Source organism: Corythoichthys intestinalis, chromosome 18 (assembly GCF_030265065.1).
Source record: "Corythoichthys intestinalis isolate RoL2023-P3 chromosome 18, ASM3026506v1, whole genome shotgun sequence".
NCBI classification, from domain to species: Eukaryota; Metazoa; Chordata; class Actinopteri; order Syngnathiformes; family Syngnathidae; genus Corythoichthys; species Corythoichthys intestinalis.
Window position 1 is genome coordinate 25,750,672 of NC_080412.1, and position 17,151 is coordinate 25,767,822.

The window sequence follows — 17,151 nt, forward strand, 5'->3', positions numbered from 1 at the left end:
AACATTCGATAGTTCTGCGGAGAGGGAACGAGTTGGTCTGTAATTCACCGCCAAGCCACTAGAGGGGTGTGGCGTTATGTTTGTACGGTTTTGGGGCATGCTTGTTGACTTCTGCTAGTCTAGTTTAACGGAGAAAAAAAACGATGCAAGATGGAACGCTTTAATGTAAATCGTCAGCTCATCAAAATTCAATAAATGTTGATCACACAAATGTTGAGGCGCAGGCGACACAGAAGACGGTTTCGAGGCGGTCTGGCCGACTTTTGATGCCGCACAGAGTTCTAGACTCGGGTGGAGATCAGCTAGCTGTGGCGGCTAGCTTCAAACTGGCGTCGAGCACTGCGTCCAAGGTCTGCAAAGCCCTCCAGCCGGATTTGTTTGCCGTGTCCTACAACCAGCCATTGGGAAGCCATAGCAGATTTCTGGCGTTTATGGAACTTCCCAAACTGCGTTGGAAGTCTTGATGTTAACATTATCATAAAAGCACCAAGGCACTCTCAATCAGTGATGATATATCGAGTGGGAACTGTCTGTTGTGGAAAATTAAACATCAAAACAACTCTTTTGACACAAATCTTGTGATTTATTCTTCATATACTTGAAGTGTGACACGTAAATCAGTCACAGACTCACAGCAAACATAAGTACACAATAAATCATTAAGTGCACCAACCAAAAATACAACATAAAGTGATAAAAAGCTGGCAGTTTTTGGCTGACTGGGTCACCACTTCATGTGGCCACTCGATTCCAAACACACACGTCTCGGTGGTTATTCCATTTATTTTATTCAATCGCTGACCTTGACATTTGGCAAACTTTATGATGTCTTGACCAGACTTGCTCTTCGATGATACTCCCGTCGGCTTGGTCCATTTTTGCGTGTAGGAAAATAATGTTTGATTCTATTCTACAATGGCGGTGATTTCGCGTTGAACCGGAAACAACAGTCTGAGCGGACCAATCACAGTCCATTTCCGCCCCGTCATATGCGTCCACGTGACGCTAGGGATTGAAAATTCAATAGGCACACGTAAGGCTACGGCGCAGGGTCGTAAATCGGGTCTTCCTTGATGGCGCAGGTCTGAGGCGCAAGCATAACTCAGCCTTAAGTTTGAATAAATAAAAAAAATGTAAAAAGTAATGTAGCATAGCATAGCAAGTCGCTGCTCAACCAGCGGCGGGGACGCTCCTCCCGACTCAATGCCAAGAAAACTGGAGGGTATAAAAATGCATGGGGAAAATTAAATCACAAAAGGGACACACAAGCGAGCGATCGCTCTCACAATCGTGACTTTTTGGACTGTCAAACTGTCGCCACTTCCAGGAGAGTGAGATTCACAAAACGGCCGCCCCGAGAGGCTCCACCAGTCTCGGCCAGTCACTCTCACACGGTTCGTGTGCAAATACAACTGCTTAGCACAGCAATATTTGGCCATGGCTAATCGTGTCATCTTGCTATTGTTGATTTTTGACTTGCTATTGCACTGTACTTTTGCTTCCGCTTATATTGTGGAAAATATGGTAAATGTATATTTTTCCTGCGGTGCATCCTATAGAGAATGATTCACCACGTGACTAGTCTGTTGTACGATGTCGCCTCTAGTTTAACTTCATTACAATATTAACTCATTTTCTCCCAAAAACTTATAAGTACGTTCTATTTGTAATTGTTTCAATGTCCCAAAGACGTACTTATACGTCTTTTACGTTTTTTTTTCCCACAAGAGACATCTCTAGGTTCAGATTCAACTTAGCTCCAAAGAACATTGCATTTAAAGCAATAAAACTGGCCACTGGAGGGCAGTAGCGCATTTGGTAAGACCCCCAACCCGATTCAACGGAACGAACGGCCGGGCTGGGGCGCCGGCGGAAGACGACCGAATGGACGTCCAGGATGCCAGGCGGCGGACAACCGAGCAGAACAACTGGGAGGACGCCCGGGATGCCTGGCACTGGATGACCGAGCAGAACGACCGGGACCACCAGTATAGTGGACGATGACGTTGAGTCCATGCTGCTCGCTGAGCATAGCCAGCGCCGCCGTGTTCGGCCGCTCGCGTCCCCCACACCCTCCAGTGTCCCGCACGGCCAAACCAGTTCCCCCCCAGGAACACAAGTTCCCCAGGCAAACTCTGCCACGAGGCGGTGGTCACCACAAAAGAAAGACTCAAAAAAATCCATCTTTACGAGACAGGCGGCAATGAGGGAAAAGTTTAGCCCGGCTGTCGTGGCCACAACAGCATCATCTCTCAGTTAGTTATGTGTAAATAAATTGTTACTTTGCTATCAAAAGCTATTTGTCTTGTTGTTTATGTTATTTTGTAAAAGGAAAACATTATTCAGATGTTTGGGATGGAACTAAAGCAAAAAATAGCTGCGTTAAAGTCAAAGTTATGTTTGAAATGAATGAGTTTACAAAAAGCTCAAATTTCTCTGTTTTTTTTAATCAGGCATTGGAAAATTGCTCAGACTAAGCTATTTTCTAATGCTGGTTTCTAAAGAATGGAAAAAAGATAACAGTTTTTTTCCCTGCTGAAAGAAGAGAGTCTAATCTTTCTTTTGGTGGGGTCAATGTTTATAAAGCAATAGAACACAATTTTCTGTGGGCCTTGCAAAATCAGTCAAAATCCAGTAAAACGGCCGGGAGCGAAGGGGGTTGCACCGGTGAAAATGGCTGGGAGTGAATGAGTTAATGGAATAAAATCAACCTTAACCATATTAAAACTAGGGCTGTCAAACGATTAAAATTTTTTAATTGAGTTAATTACAGCTTAAAAATTAATTAATCGTAATTAATCGCAATTAATCGTAATTCAAACCATCTATAAAATATGCCATATTTTTCTGTGAATGATATATATATTCTGTAAAATAAATTGTTGGAATGGAAAGATAAGACAAGATGGATATATACATTCAACATACGGTACATAAGGACTGTAGTGGGGATTTCACTCTACTGTCATTTAAATCTGTCTATGCTGTCCTCACTCCGAAGCGTCTACTTTTTCCAAAGCTAGACAGCTAGTGAACGACACCTTAATAGTCAGACTTCTTCCTTTTTCATCTTGATTTATTAATAAAATGGCCTCAAACCATTGTCCTCTTTAGACCGTCGTAAAACTACAAAAAAAAGTACACAAGCATTGCATTAGCAACAACGTTAGCTTAGCATGCTATACAGGTTCACCAAACATAAACATAAAGCGTCTCATACAAAAAATATAACATTTCGTTTACTAACATAATATGTACATTATTTACAACAACCATACTTACGGACAAATCTTGTCCAAGGATCATATAAGCACAACATTACAACGTAGGCGTCAGCCCGAGACGTCGTGCAGCCATATTGAACTGGCAAGAAAACAAACCATGTCGCAAAGCGACCACAAGAGTTCGCTGTTACACAGCACAAAAAGCCTTGCTGTAAAACTTACCAAAGGGCAGAATACTGTCTGAGCGGGACATGTGCGTTAATTGCGTCAAATATTTTAACGTGATTAATTTAAAAAATTAATTACCGCGCGTTAACGCGATAATTTTGACAGCCCTAATTAAAACTAAAAATATATTTTCCTCCACCCTCTTTTTCTATTTTCAAACATTTCTGAAAAAGTTCCAGGGCACCACTTGGGCAGCGTTAAAGAGACACATGTGGCTTTAGAGCCACGGGTTTCTGACTCCCGGCCTAGAGCATCACAGGTCCACGCTGTGACGCTGCACACATACCTGTAAGATAGCAAAGCGCACCCTGCTCCGTTTGCATTCACAAGCGAAGCAAGATGCACTTAAAGTGGACCGAGTTCGGTTGTTTGGGCCGAACTAGGGTTCAAATGCGCGTTCATATTTACAAAACAAAGCGGACCATCTGAAAAAAAAAAAAAAAAAGAAATCTGGTCCGTTTAAAACGGACCAACAGTGCTAGTGTGAAAGCGCCCACAGTCTCTGCCGAGAAGCAAGTTTCCCGTTTTTATTTTTCCGCATTCTTATTCTTAAAGTAACCAGATCTTTTCTGTAACAAAATCTGATCGAACAGGAAAATCTATATGTAAAAGATGCAAGCTCATCACTACAGGGGCTTATGAATTGGTGTATAGTTTGATGGCCCAATCTGAATGTTATGAAGAGGTTTTACCCATTAAGAAAATTTTGTCCTCTGTTAACAGCTCTCTTAAAACTAATGACAGATGCATCACAATTTGTGTTTGCATCATGAAGAAGACACACACATATCCATTACTTATAACAGTATTATCAGCTGACATAAACCTCATATACACATCCTCATTCAGATGCGAGTCACAGTGTATTCTCCTGCCATTCCTGGAACCTGCCATTACTCATGACTCAGTTACATAATAATGATGGGAGAAGTGCACCATGTGTACCTTGGAAACCATTAATAGACCCCAAAAGTACCTTTTCTGACAATGAGTTAAGATTTCAAGAATGTTAAAATTCAGTATAGTGCTTCCTTGGGCACAAAACCCCACAGTGATCGAAGGAAAAGTGATCTAAAAAATCTCTTGAATAAATTTCACACACTGCAACCACCACACACAGAGAACAGAAAACCCTGTGAAAGAGGAAAGCCTGAAGTGATAAACATATCTGCCTATCTACAAAAGTGCTTTTCAGCATTTTTCTGGCTCTGCAGGCACACTTCTAGGATTTCGACCATTGTTTAAGCAGTGAAGACTCCTGCTTTCTTCCGTTCTTTTGATATACAAATTGAGATTTTTATCATCCTCCTTTTAACTTCAAAGAGATTCAGAATATGTTTATTTTATGGCTGTCAAATTCATCGTGTTAACTGGCGGTAATTATTTTTTTAATGAATCACTTTAAAATATTCAACGTATTTAACAAAAGCGCGGGACGACCCACTCATGCATTGCCGCAAACAGACCACAATGGCGCCGTTTTATGTATATTTAGAGCTCAGAGGCAGAGACAAGCGAGAGGAATGGACTCAGGCATTCATTGGGGTAAGTTTTGGAATCTCATCCACAACAATTATAACTATTGTGGCGAGCGACATTGGGTAGAATGAAAGGAGAATCTTTTTCTTAACACCCGTATTGAACACAACGCAGAGAAGATATACCATTTGCAGCCACCACTGACAGTCATGGTTGCCCAACTTCCCATCATGCATTTGGGCGGAACAGTTAAGTCGCTACATTATCATTTACTGAAAGCACAACAAAAATATTCTTATCTCTAAAAAAAAAAAAAAAATGTTCACAAAAAGAAAAGCGCTCTATGCAAAGAGGCAGGGCAACACTGGAACACTGGCCCACCTCCCAAAACCTGGGAGTTCAACACCAGCATCGTCACTGGTTTCACGATGTATTAGCAGAGAGTCCAGACAATGCAAGTCCTGTCCAAAAGAAGATCAGCCATAAAGGTATTGATCTATCAATTATTTTACCTTTTCAACCACTATACATCTGCCTACCTACCGAGAAATGACAAAATTACTAGTGCTGTCAAATTTATCGCGTTAACAGGCGGTAATTAAGTTTGCTCGGAATTATCCGCACATGCATTGCCACAATCACATTATAATGATGCCGTTTTTGCATACTGAGAGCTAAAACGGCAGTGAAATGCAAGTGGACACAGGCGTTCATTGGACCGTGCCTTGTATTGGCATAAGCTTTGGCAACTCGTTCACAACAAACATACCTATTGGGGCGAGCAACGTGGTGAAGAAAGATAGGTGATGATCTTTTTCTTAACCTCCTGTATTTAACACAACGCAGAGAAGATATACCATTTACAGCCACCACTGGCAGTCATGGTTGCCCAACTTCCCATCATGCATTTGGGCGTAACCGGTAAGTAGCTACAGTATCATTTACTGAAACACAACAAAAATAATATTCTTATCTCTACAAAAAAAAATTATGTTCATAACAAAAAAAAAAAACCTCTATGCACAGAGAACTGGCATTCCCAATCAAAATAGCTGTGCAAAATAATACTCAGACTTTGGTCTGAGTTTTCTTTAGCTCATCAAATACATTAGATGGCAATATTTAGTCACAATATACAAACTATCAGAGGTCTCGTACGTTGTTAAGTCGGCACTCAAATGAACGTAAGGCACAATGAACCCGGAAACTACGGCGTCAGTCGAGGGGCAAAACACACTAGAAAAACTAGAAGCTAGATCTCCAATTGATTTAAAACTCGCCCTTGACACCTTGCGGTGTATTTCAATCACTACCTTCCACAACGGCGAGCTATTAGTTTATTTTTTGATTGAAATTTTTACAAATTTTATTAAAACGAAAACATACAGAGGGGTTTTAATTAGGGCTGTCAAAATTATCGCGTTAACGGGCGGTAATTAATTTTTGAAATTAATCACCTTAAAATATTTGACGCATTTAACGCACATGCCCCGCTCAAACAGATTAAAAATGACAGCACAGTGTCCACTTGTTACTTGTGTTTTTTGGTGTTTTGTCGCCCTCTGCTGCATTGTGTAATTATTGACATCAACAATGGCGAGCTACTAGTTTATTTTTTGATTGAAAATTTTATACATTTTATTAAAACGAAAACATTAAGAGGGGTTTTACTAGAAAATTTCTATGACTTGTAGTTCTTAAAAGATAAATGTTAGTACAGGTCTTTCTATCCATGGATCACTTTAACAGAATGTTAATGTCATCTTGTTGATTTATTGTTATAATAAACAAATACAGTACTTATGTACCGTATGTTGAATGTATATATCCGTCTTATCTTTCCGTTCCAACAATAATTTACAGAAAAATGTCATTTTTTTAGAGATGGTTTGAATTGCGATTAATTTTTAAGCTGTGATTAACTGTGTTAAAAATTTTAATCGTTTGACAGCCCTAGTTTATTTATTTTGTCTTAAAAATTGACTTGTGAAATGTGTGGATCTGTGTCATGTCATCATAATCTGGATCTGTATGTCATGTAACCTTAGAATGATCTTGAAATGAATGCACCCGTAACTAAATAACCTCCTTACCGTGTACATATTGTGGGCGTGTGAAACTACAATGGTATCCTGGCCAGGTTCCTCGATAGACCTCTCACAATCTTATCCAACAGCCATTTGCTCATTTCCTGATCTATTTAATCTCTCTCTCTCTCTCTCCCGAGCTGACAGTGCAAGACCTTGGCTCCAGACCCTGATTTCTTTTCAAGCCTGCATTTTCCTCTCCAAACACAATGCATGTATGTTAATTCACATTAGCATCCCAGACAATAGCCCAGTGAGGCCTTTCAAAAAGCAGTATAATAGATGGACGCATGTTGATTTGTTTCCACCGTTGATTTATATGCAGCGCAAAACAAACAAAAGGCCTAGGATTGCCACTACAAAAATCTGAGATGCTGAAGTTAAAAACACTGAAACTGTATCCTTTCATAGCTTCGGCGATGCACAACATTACTGCTTTGTCAACAACAGTGCTCATTGTGATCACCCTGAAGCAAGCAATTAAAACCTGCTGTGTGTTGAATATTCAATTTTACCTAATGGGCACTGTTTCATCACATCATAGTCAAAATAAAAACACTTAAAATGCACCAAACACACAGAATAAAATTCAATTAAGTCTGGATCAATCATTCAAAATAGCGATGGTTTTACAGCTGAATATTCATGCAACCCCTAAGAATTGAAATTAAAAAAACCACTCTCGCCCTGCTGGGTATAAAAGACAAGGAAAGGCTTGTAATAACTGATTATTAATCCAGAAACCATCAATGAGGTAATCAGATGCACGAGCACGATATTTTCACCATGTTAACAGACATCGAAAAACACTTCCCTGACTGGGAATCGAACCCAAGAGCCAGTGGTGAGAGTGCCTAGTACAGTACTTCTCAAATAGTGGGGCGCCCCCGGGGCGCCCCCCCGGGGATGCCAGGGGTGGCGCATGTGACCTCGGGGAACACTTTTTTTTGCCATACTAGAATAAAGTGTAATTGCACATCCACTCAGTGGGTGGCAGTAGCGCTCTCATTTTCAAAGTATGCGCAGTATTTTTGAACCAAACAAAAACACACAGCAAAGAGCACTGAGATATTACGAGCTAAGATGAGGAAATATGACGAAGCGTACGTAGCGTTTGGTTTTTGGCTTTGACTTTTAATACGGCAGGAGACAAGGAAAGACCAGTCTGTTTACTGTGTCTAAAAATGTTTGCAGCAGACAACAGGAAGCCGAATCAACTAAGACGTCACTTAAAGAGATTAGACCCCAATCACATTGATAAGCTGCTTGATTTTTTTTTTCTGCAAAATTATTGCCAACAATCGTCCCGCTTTGTCAGTGTTACATCAGTAAACCAGCTAGCACTGTTAGCATCATATACACTGTAAGGTGGCAGACCAAGTTGCTCAGTGCAAAATAACCACACATCATAGCAAACGAGCTGATACTGCCTGCAGCAAAAATAAAAACTTTCCCTCGGTCCAATGACACTCGATTCTGTTTTTTTCGGTCAAATTATTTGGCATATTGTCCACATTAGTAAATGTTGCTAATCAATTTGAATGTATTATTATTTATTGATTTCATATAATTTTATAGACAAATTATACAGTTTACAGTGGCGGCAGACAGTTGGGGGGGGGGGGGGCACATGAAACGTTCACGCCTTACGCACTGGTCTAATTCTAGCCAGTAGATTACAGGGGACACATTTAAATGCTAAAACAACAGGCTACTACAGGTACTTTTATCGGGTGACATCAGATTGTTGACCAACCCAAAAATCAACACTGAGAAAAACAAATGTTGTTCCATTGTGTTCTGATTTATTTTAATTATTATCACTGATAATGAAAGATATGAAACATATCCAATTAATTTGAGCTGAAAAAATTGCAGTGAATACTCATGTTTCAGTGCCATACGTCTAATCTATTTTGACTTGGCAGATTGCAACCTTTCCCAGTCAAAATGGTGCATTTCAATGGAAACCCATTTATTTATATACATGGAGGGTCCTAACATGAATGTTCTAATTCCCTGACAGGGAATTAGACCACGGGCCGCTAGGGATGGGAATCGAAATCCGATTCCAATTCAGAACCGGTTCCTTGTGTTTCGAGGCCTCGACATCACAATGAAAAAGCCTGAACGATCTCTTTAACGATTCCTAAAGACGCATATTGCGTTGTGACGTGTCTTGTTGTCCAGACGCATCAAACTAGCATGGCGCCAAGAACCACCCGCTCCAAAGTTTGGCTACACTTCACCAGGAAAGAGGGTGAAAATGAAAGGTTACGATGGTTTAGCACGAGCATTGCAGCTGTAAACATAACAATGACAGCAAGTAGGTTCAAACGCTCGAAAGCGTCTTTACTTCACGAGGAAAAATTACAACAAAATGACTTGCAGTCATTGCAAGGTGGAGATAACTGCATCGGGAGGGAATAAGACTGCACTGTCCTCACAGAGACGCTAAGGCTTAGTCCTGGCTATATAGCTAGCTAAACTCCCAAATGAGGATACAGAAGACGTTGGTATAATTTGCTGACTTCATTCAACCATCACTTGAAGAGTGAAACTAAAAACAGAAATGAAACAAATCAATTTCGTCCCCAATAACAAACAGGTTTGCATCAACGTAAATCAGCGATGATTAGCTGCTAATACAGTTAAACGGTTAGCATGCGTTCGCTAGCATTAACACATCGTTCAAACTACTACACAACTGGATTTAAGTGTCCGATCGCGAGTGGAAGCACACAACAACAACACAAAAGATGATACATAGAGGCGTTGCCTCTGTAGATATTTTACAAACATTAACAAAGAACGTAGGCTCGTAGCAGTGTTTCCCCTCTCTCACTAACTCGCTCACTCGCTTGGATGCGGCATTTCTTCTTCGCGTGTAAGCGCGCTCTTCTTCACGTGAACGCGTTCTTCTTCGCGTGAGGAAGCGCAAGGGCGCCCCCACTTGAGCGTGAAAGCGCCATAAAACCTGTGTGAACAGTCAAACAACATATCTGTACCTTTACTGGTTGACATCTGACAGTTGACCATCCCAGAAAACAACGAGATTATCAAATGCAGACCCATTATACTCTGACCAAGTTAACTCATTGTTTGCCCATGACTACCAGAGACAGCCAATTCATTTAAAATGAAAAATTTGTACTAAATTTATTTGAACTTGGCAGATCGCAGCCTTTCCCAGTGAAAAGGAAGTGCATGTCACACAACATCAAGGGGATCACATGTGTTAATAGCCATGAGGAGTCCTTGAGTGAACGTAATAATTTCCTGAAGGGGAATCAAACTCAGGATGCGAGCGCGCCGAATCCAAGCCACTGAACAACCAGGGAAAGGTTTGACCTTTCAAACAACAGATTAGTACCTTGATTTGTTGACATCTGATTGTTGTCGAACCCCGAAACCAAAAATGAGATCATCAAATCCAGTAACATTGTAATCTGACCAATTTACTGCTTGCCATAGGTTATAACAGATATCCAATTCATTTGAACTGAAAAACATGTAATGAATGCCGACGTTTCAGTGAGATTAGTCTGATCTATTTTAACTTGGCAGATCACAACCTTTCCCAGGGAAAACAAAGTGCATTTCTAGCACCACCAATGGAAGTCCATGTAGTATCAGACATGTAGAGCCCCTGGATGAATGTTCGAATTCCCTGACCGGGAATGTGAAAGCACCGAATCTTAGCCACAAGACCACCAGGTACATGTTTGACCCTTCAAACAACAGATTAGTACCTGTATTGCTTAATATCTGATTCTTGACCAACCCAGAAACCATCAATGAGATACTCAAATGCAGAAGCAATGTATTCTAACTGAGTTAACTCATTGCTTACCATTGGTTGCAAAAGATATCCAATTCATTTGAACTGAAAAACATGCATTGTATACTTACGTTTCAGTGAGATTCGTCTGATCCATTTCAACTTGGCAGATTACAGTCTTTCCCAGTGAAAGCGAAGTGCATGTAGCACACCATCAATTAGATCGCGGCAGTGAGAGTGCCGAATCCTAGCCACTCGACCAGTTGTCTCCAAACTATTCCACATAGGGCCGAAGTGGGCACAGGATTTCACTCCAACAAAACAAGACCACATCTTTTCACCAATCTGGTGTTTTATAAGTGTAATCAGTTGATTGCAGTCAGGTGCTGCTTGTTTTAGGAGAAACCACATTGGTTAAAAGGTCTGTGCTTATCTGTATGAACAAATATCAGGACCCACAGTAGCCCTGGAGGACCGATTTGGAGACCCCTGCACTAGACCATCAGGGACTTGCTTAAGCCATAAAACAACAGATTGTTAACCTTGATTGGTTAACATCTAATTCTTGATAAACCCCGAAACCATCAATGAGATAATCAAATGCACAACTAATGTATTTTGACCAAGTTAACTCATTGTTTGACATTGGTTACAAAACATATTCAATTCATTTGAACTAAGAAACATGCAGTGACTGCTTACATTTGAGTGAGATTCATCCAATCCATTTTAACTTGGCAGATTGCAATCCTTCTCAGTGCATGTTGCACAACATCAATTGGATTGCATGAGTTCATAACCAGGGACAGTTCTTGAACATGCACTAATTCCCTGACCGGGAATCGAACGCGGGCCGCGGCGGTGAGAGCGCCGAATCCTAGCCACTAGACCACCAGGGACATTTTTGACCAATCAAACAACAGATTAGTACCTTGATTGGTTGACATCTGATTCTTGACCAAGCCCCAAACCATTAATGAGATAATCAAATGAAGAACCAATGTATTCTGACCTAGTTAACTCATTGCTTGGCATTAGTTACAACAGATGTCCAATTCATTTGAAATTAAAAGTTGCAGTGAATGCTTAGGTTTCAGTGACATACAGTACATTGAATCTGTTTTAAAATGGCAGATCGCAATCTTTCCCAGTGAAAACGAAGTGCATGTCGCACACCATCAATTGGATTGCATGAATTCATAGCCCTTGAATTAATGTACTAATTCCCTGACCAGGAATCAAACCCAGGCCAAGACGGCGAAAGCACCGAATCCTAGCCACTAGATCATCAGGGACTTGCTTAAACCTTAAAAAAAAACAGATTACTACCTTGATTGGTTAACATCTAATTCTTGATAAACATCGAAACCATCAATGAGATAATCAAATGCACAACTAATGTATTCTGACCAAGTTAACTCATTGTTTGACATTGGTTACAAAACATATTCAATTCATTTGAACTAAGAAACATGCAGTGACTGTTTACATTTGAGTGAGATTCATCCAATCCATTTTAACTTGGCAGATTGCGGTCCTTCTCAGTGAAACTGAAGTGCATGTTGCACAACATCAATTGGATTGCATGAGTTCATAACCATGGACAGTTCTTGAACATGCACTAATTCCCTGACCGGGAATCGAACCCGGGCCGCGGCGGTGAGAGCGCCGAATCCTAGCCACTAGACCACCAGGGACATGTTTGACCAATCAAACAACAGATTAGTACCTTGATTGGTTGACATCTGATTCTTGACCAAGCCTCGAACCATTAATGAGATAATCAAATGAAGAACCAATGTATTCTTACCTAGTTAACTCATTGCTTGGCATTAGTTACAACAGATGTCCAATTCATTTGAAATTAAAAGTTGCAGTGAATGCTTAGGTTTCAGTGACATACATTGAATCTGTTTTAAAATGGCAGATCGCAATCTTTCCCAGTGAAAACGAAGTGCATGTCGCACACCATCAATTGGATTGCATGAGTTCATAGCCCTTGAATTAATGTACTAATTCCCTGACCAGGAATGAAACCCGGGCCGTGACGGTGAAAGCACTTACTACCTTGATTGTTTAATATCTAATTCTTGACGAACCCCGAAACCATTATTGAGATAATCAAATGCACAACCAATGTATTCTGACCGGGTAAAATTATTGCTTACCATTGGTAACAAAAGACATTCAATTCATGTGAACGGACAAACACTGTGACTGCTTTCATTTCAGTGAGATTCGCCCGATCTATTTTAACTTGGCAGATTGCAATCTTTCCCAGTGAAAACAAAGTGCATGTAGTACACCATCAATTGGATCTCGGCAGATCCTAGCAACTAGACCATCAGGGACTTGCTTAAACATTAAAACAACAGATTACTACCTTGATTAGTTAACATGTAATTCTTGTCGAACCCCAAAACCATCAATGAGATAATCAAATGCACAACCAATGTATTCTGACCTAGTAAAATAATTGCTTACAAAAGATATTCAATTCATTTGAAACAAGAAACACTCAGTGACTGCTTACATTTCAGTGAGATTCGTCAATCTATTTTAAATTGGCAGATTACAATCTTTCCCAGTGAAATTGAAGTGCATGTCGCACAACATCAATTGGATTGCATGAGTTCGTAGCTATTGACAGTTTTTTGAAAAAATGCACTAATTCCCTGTTTGGGAATTGAACCCGGGCCACAGCGATGTAAGCACCGAATCCGAGCCACAAGACCACCAGGGACATATTTGAACCTTCATACAACAGATTAGTACCTGTATTTCTCAATTTCTGCTTCTTGATCAACCCAGAAACCACATATGACAATCAAACTTAGAAGCAATGTATTGTGACCTGGTTCATTCATTTCAACTGAAAAACATGCAGTGAATGCTTACATTTCAGTAAGATCCCACTGATGTATTTTAACTTGGCAGATCTCAACCTTTCCCAGTGAAAAAAAGTGCATTTGTAGCACCATCAATGCAAGCCCATGTATTATCAGACACGGAGAGCATCTGGATGAGTGTTCCAACTCCCTGACCGGGAATCGTCCTAGTTAACTCATTGCTTGCCATTGGTTACAAAAGATATCCAATTCATTTGAATTGAAAAACATGAAGTGAATACTTACATTTCAGTGAGATTCATCCGATATATTTCAACTTGGCAGATTGCAATCTTTCCCAGTGAAAACAAAGAGCATGTAGTACACTGTCAATTGAACTGCATGGTTTCAATGCCATGGACTGTTCTTGAACAAATGCATGAATTCTCTGACCAGGGATTGAACCCGGACCAAGGTGGTGAGAGCACCGAATCTTAGCCACTAGACCACCAGGGACACATTTGAAATGTCAAACAACAGATTAGTACCTGTATTTCTTAATATCTGATTCTTGACCAACCCAGAAACCACCAGTGACAATCAAATGTAGAAGCAATGTATTGTGACCTAGTTAACTCATTGCTTACCAGTGGTTACAAGAGATATCCAATTCATTTCAACTGAAAAACATGCAGTGAATGCTTCCATTTCAGTGACATCCCACTAATGTATCTTAACTTGGCAGATCTCAACCTTTCCCAGTGAAAAAAAAGTGCATTTGTAGCACCATCAGTGGAAGCCCATGTACTATCAGACACAGAGAGCTCCTGGATGAGTATTCCAACTGCCAGACCAAAAATCTATCCCAGGCCACGGCAGTGAAAGCGCTGAATCCTAGCCACTAGACCACCAGGGACATCTGACACTCAAACAAAAGAAAAGATTAGTACCTTGATTGGTTGACATCTGATTCTTGACCAAGCCCCAAACCATCAATGAGATAATCAAATGCAGAACCAATGTATTTTGAACTAGTTAAGTCATTGCTTGGCATTGGTTACAACAGATTTCCAATTCATTTGAAATATACCGTAAATGTTGCAGTGAATGCTTAAGTTTCAGTGACATGCGTCTAATCTATTTTAACATGGCAGATCGCAATCTTTCCCAGTGAAAAGGAAGTGCATGTCGCACACCATCAATTGAATCGTGACAGCAAGAGTGCCGAATCCTAGCCACTAGGCCAGGGGTGCCCAAGTCCGGTCCTCGAGAGCCCCTATCCAGCTTGTTTTCCATGTCTCCCTCCTTGAACACACCTGAATCAAATGATCAGCTCATCAAGCTCTGCAGGAGCCTGATAATAAACCTGATTATTTGATTCTTCACAAACCCCGAAACCATCAATGAGATAATCAAATGCACAACCAATGTACTCTGACCAAGTAAAATCATTGCTTACCATTGGTTACAAAAGATATTAAACTCATTTGAACTAACAAACATTCAATGACCGCTTACATGTCAGCGAGATTCGTCTGATCTATTTTAAGTTAGCAGATCTCAATCTTTCCCAGTGAAAACAAAGTGCACCATCAATTGGATTGCATGAGTTCATAGCCCTGGAACAAATGTACTAATTCCCTGACCAGGAATCAAACCCAGGCTGCGACGGTGAGAGCACCGAATCCTAGCCACTACACCATCAGGGACTTGCTTAAACCTAAAAACAACAGATTACTACCTGTATTGCTTAACATCTGATTCTTGATCAACCCAGACACCATCAATCAGATAATCAAATGCAGAAAAAAGTATTCTTACCTAGTTAACTCATTGCTTGCCATTGTTTACTGAAGATATTCAATTCATTTGATCTGAAAAACATGCAGTGAATGCTTACATTTAAGTGAGATTCGTCTGATTTATTTTAACTTGGCAGATTACAATCTTTCCTAGTGAAACCAAAGTGCCCGTCGCACAACATCAATTGGATTGCATAAATTGTCCCTAGGTATGAGTGTGTGCGTGAATGGTTGTTTGTCTCCTTGTGCCCTGCGATTGGCTGGCAACCGATCCAGGGTGTACCCTGCGACCCTCGTGAGGATAAGCGGCTCAGAAAATGAATGAAAAAAAAGATCATAGCCATGGATAGTCCTTGAACTAATGCATGAATTCCCTGACCAGGAATCAAATCCTGGCTGCGGCGGTGAGATTGGCTAATCCTACCCTCTCGACCACCAGGGATCTGTCTGACTGTTCAAATAACAAATTAGTACCTGAATTTCTTAATATCTGATTCTTGACCAACACAGAAACCATCAAGAAGATAATCAAATGCAGAAGCAATGTATTCTGACCTAGTTAACTCATTGCTTGCCATTGGTGACAAAAAGAAAACTATTTCATTTGAACTGAAAAACATGCAGTGAATGCTTACATTTCAGTGAGATTCGTCTGATCAATCTTGGCAGATAGCATTCTTTCCCAGTGAAAACAAAGTGCATGTCGCACAACATCATTCAGATGAAGACTCTTTAACTTGTTAAGAATGATTAAGGACATGTTTTGAAGTACAAGGTTAGATCTCACCATCAAAATGTTTTGCTCTTTCATGCTTGTATGTATTAAATTCTTTCTCAGACTCTCTCTCTTATGATGTACGGATAGCCTCCAGTGTTTTCTTGGGTGCCATTTTGAATGATTTATACATGAGGTATGAGGTCAAGCTGAGTCAAAGTCAAGTCAGTCTGATTTAAACAGCGACAAATAATACCAAATTTTGTTGCAGGGTATTGTAGACAAGGTTCACAAATGCTTCAAATGCACAGACACTCATGAATATGTAAACAAGCAGTTGAGACGCATGGCCACCAAAGTGTGCTTTTACAAGGAGGATTCACACTGTGTGGGTGGCCATCTGCCTCGACCAGTTGGTTTGTTTAAAGAATGAGAGAGGGAGCAGGAGGAAAGACAAGTTTCGTGTCTCAACTTTTTGTGTGCTGGGATCACATTCAAAAGGAGTGGAGAAAAAAAATTCATTTTTATTCATTCTGTTACATCCGGAAAAAAAGAGCTTTTGCTAACCTTGAATGTTTGGAAGCTGTGCAATTTAGAATCCTACTAACATTTTCTGAAATAACATGCCTCTAAATTTGCCTGTTATCTTGGAAGCAAACAAGCAATATTCAAAGGGTGAAGTCTACCCATTTTTACTTTGGCTAACACTTATTCTGAAAGACAACTACTTGTGTTCATTTAGTTAATTTAGTGTTGATGTGCCTTCAAAATCTAAAACAATTTAATTTTTTACGTAAACTCAAATGATGTAGCTACTCAACTATTTAGTGTCGAGTATACTCATATGTCATTAGTAAATTAATTTAAACCCAATTTAGGTCTTCTAAAATATACAGGGTGACAAAAACAAAAACAAAAAAACGGGAATTCTTTACCAAAGTAATAAAACCAAGAGTGATGGAAAGACAAAAATAATTATTCATATTTATGGAAACCCAGTGGTGTTA

General features: G+C 40.1%; 1 protein-coding gene and 2 non-coding genes across 3 annotated transcripts in view; all 3 read right to left on the minus strand.

The window, feature by feature from the left end:
* wscd1b (WSC domain containing 1b) overlaps positions 1 to 11,105 on the minus strand; it is a 124,625-nt gene extending 113,520 nt beyond the window's left edge. Inside the window, exon 1 of the mRNA XM_057820725.1 lies at positions 10,931 to 11,105. The gene's annotated coding sequence lies outside the window, so the exon portion shown is untranslated. The remainder of the gene's footprint in view (positions 1 to 10,930) is intronic.
* A 521-nt stretch (positions 11,106 to 11,626) lies between these two features.
* trnae-cuc (transfer RNA glutamic acid (anticodon CUC)) lies at positions 11,627 to 11,698 on the minus strand. Its single transcript has one exon. It is a non-coding gene; the product is annotated as a tRNA-Glu (tRNA).
* A 726-nt stretch (positions 11,699 to 12,424) lies between these two features.
* trnae-cuc (transfer RNA glutamic acid (anticodon CUC)) lies at positions 12,425 to 12,496 on the minus strand. Its single transcript has one exon. It is a non-coding gene; the product is annotated as a tRNA-Glu (tRNA).
* Positions 12,497 to 17,151: the final 4,655 nt, after the last annotated feature.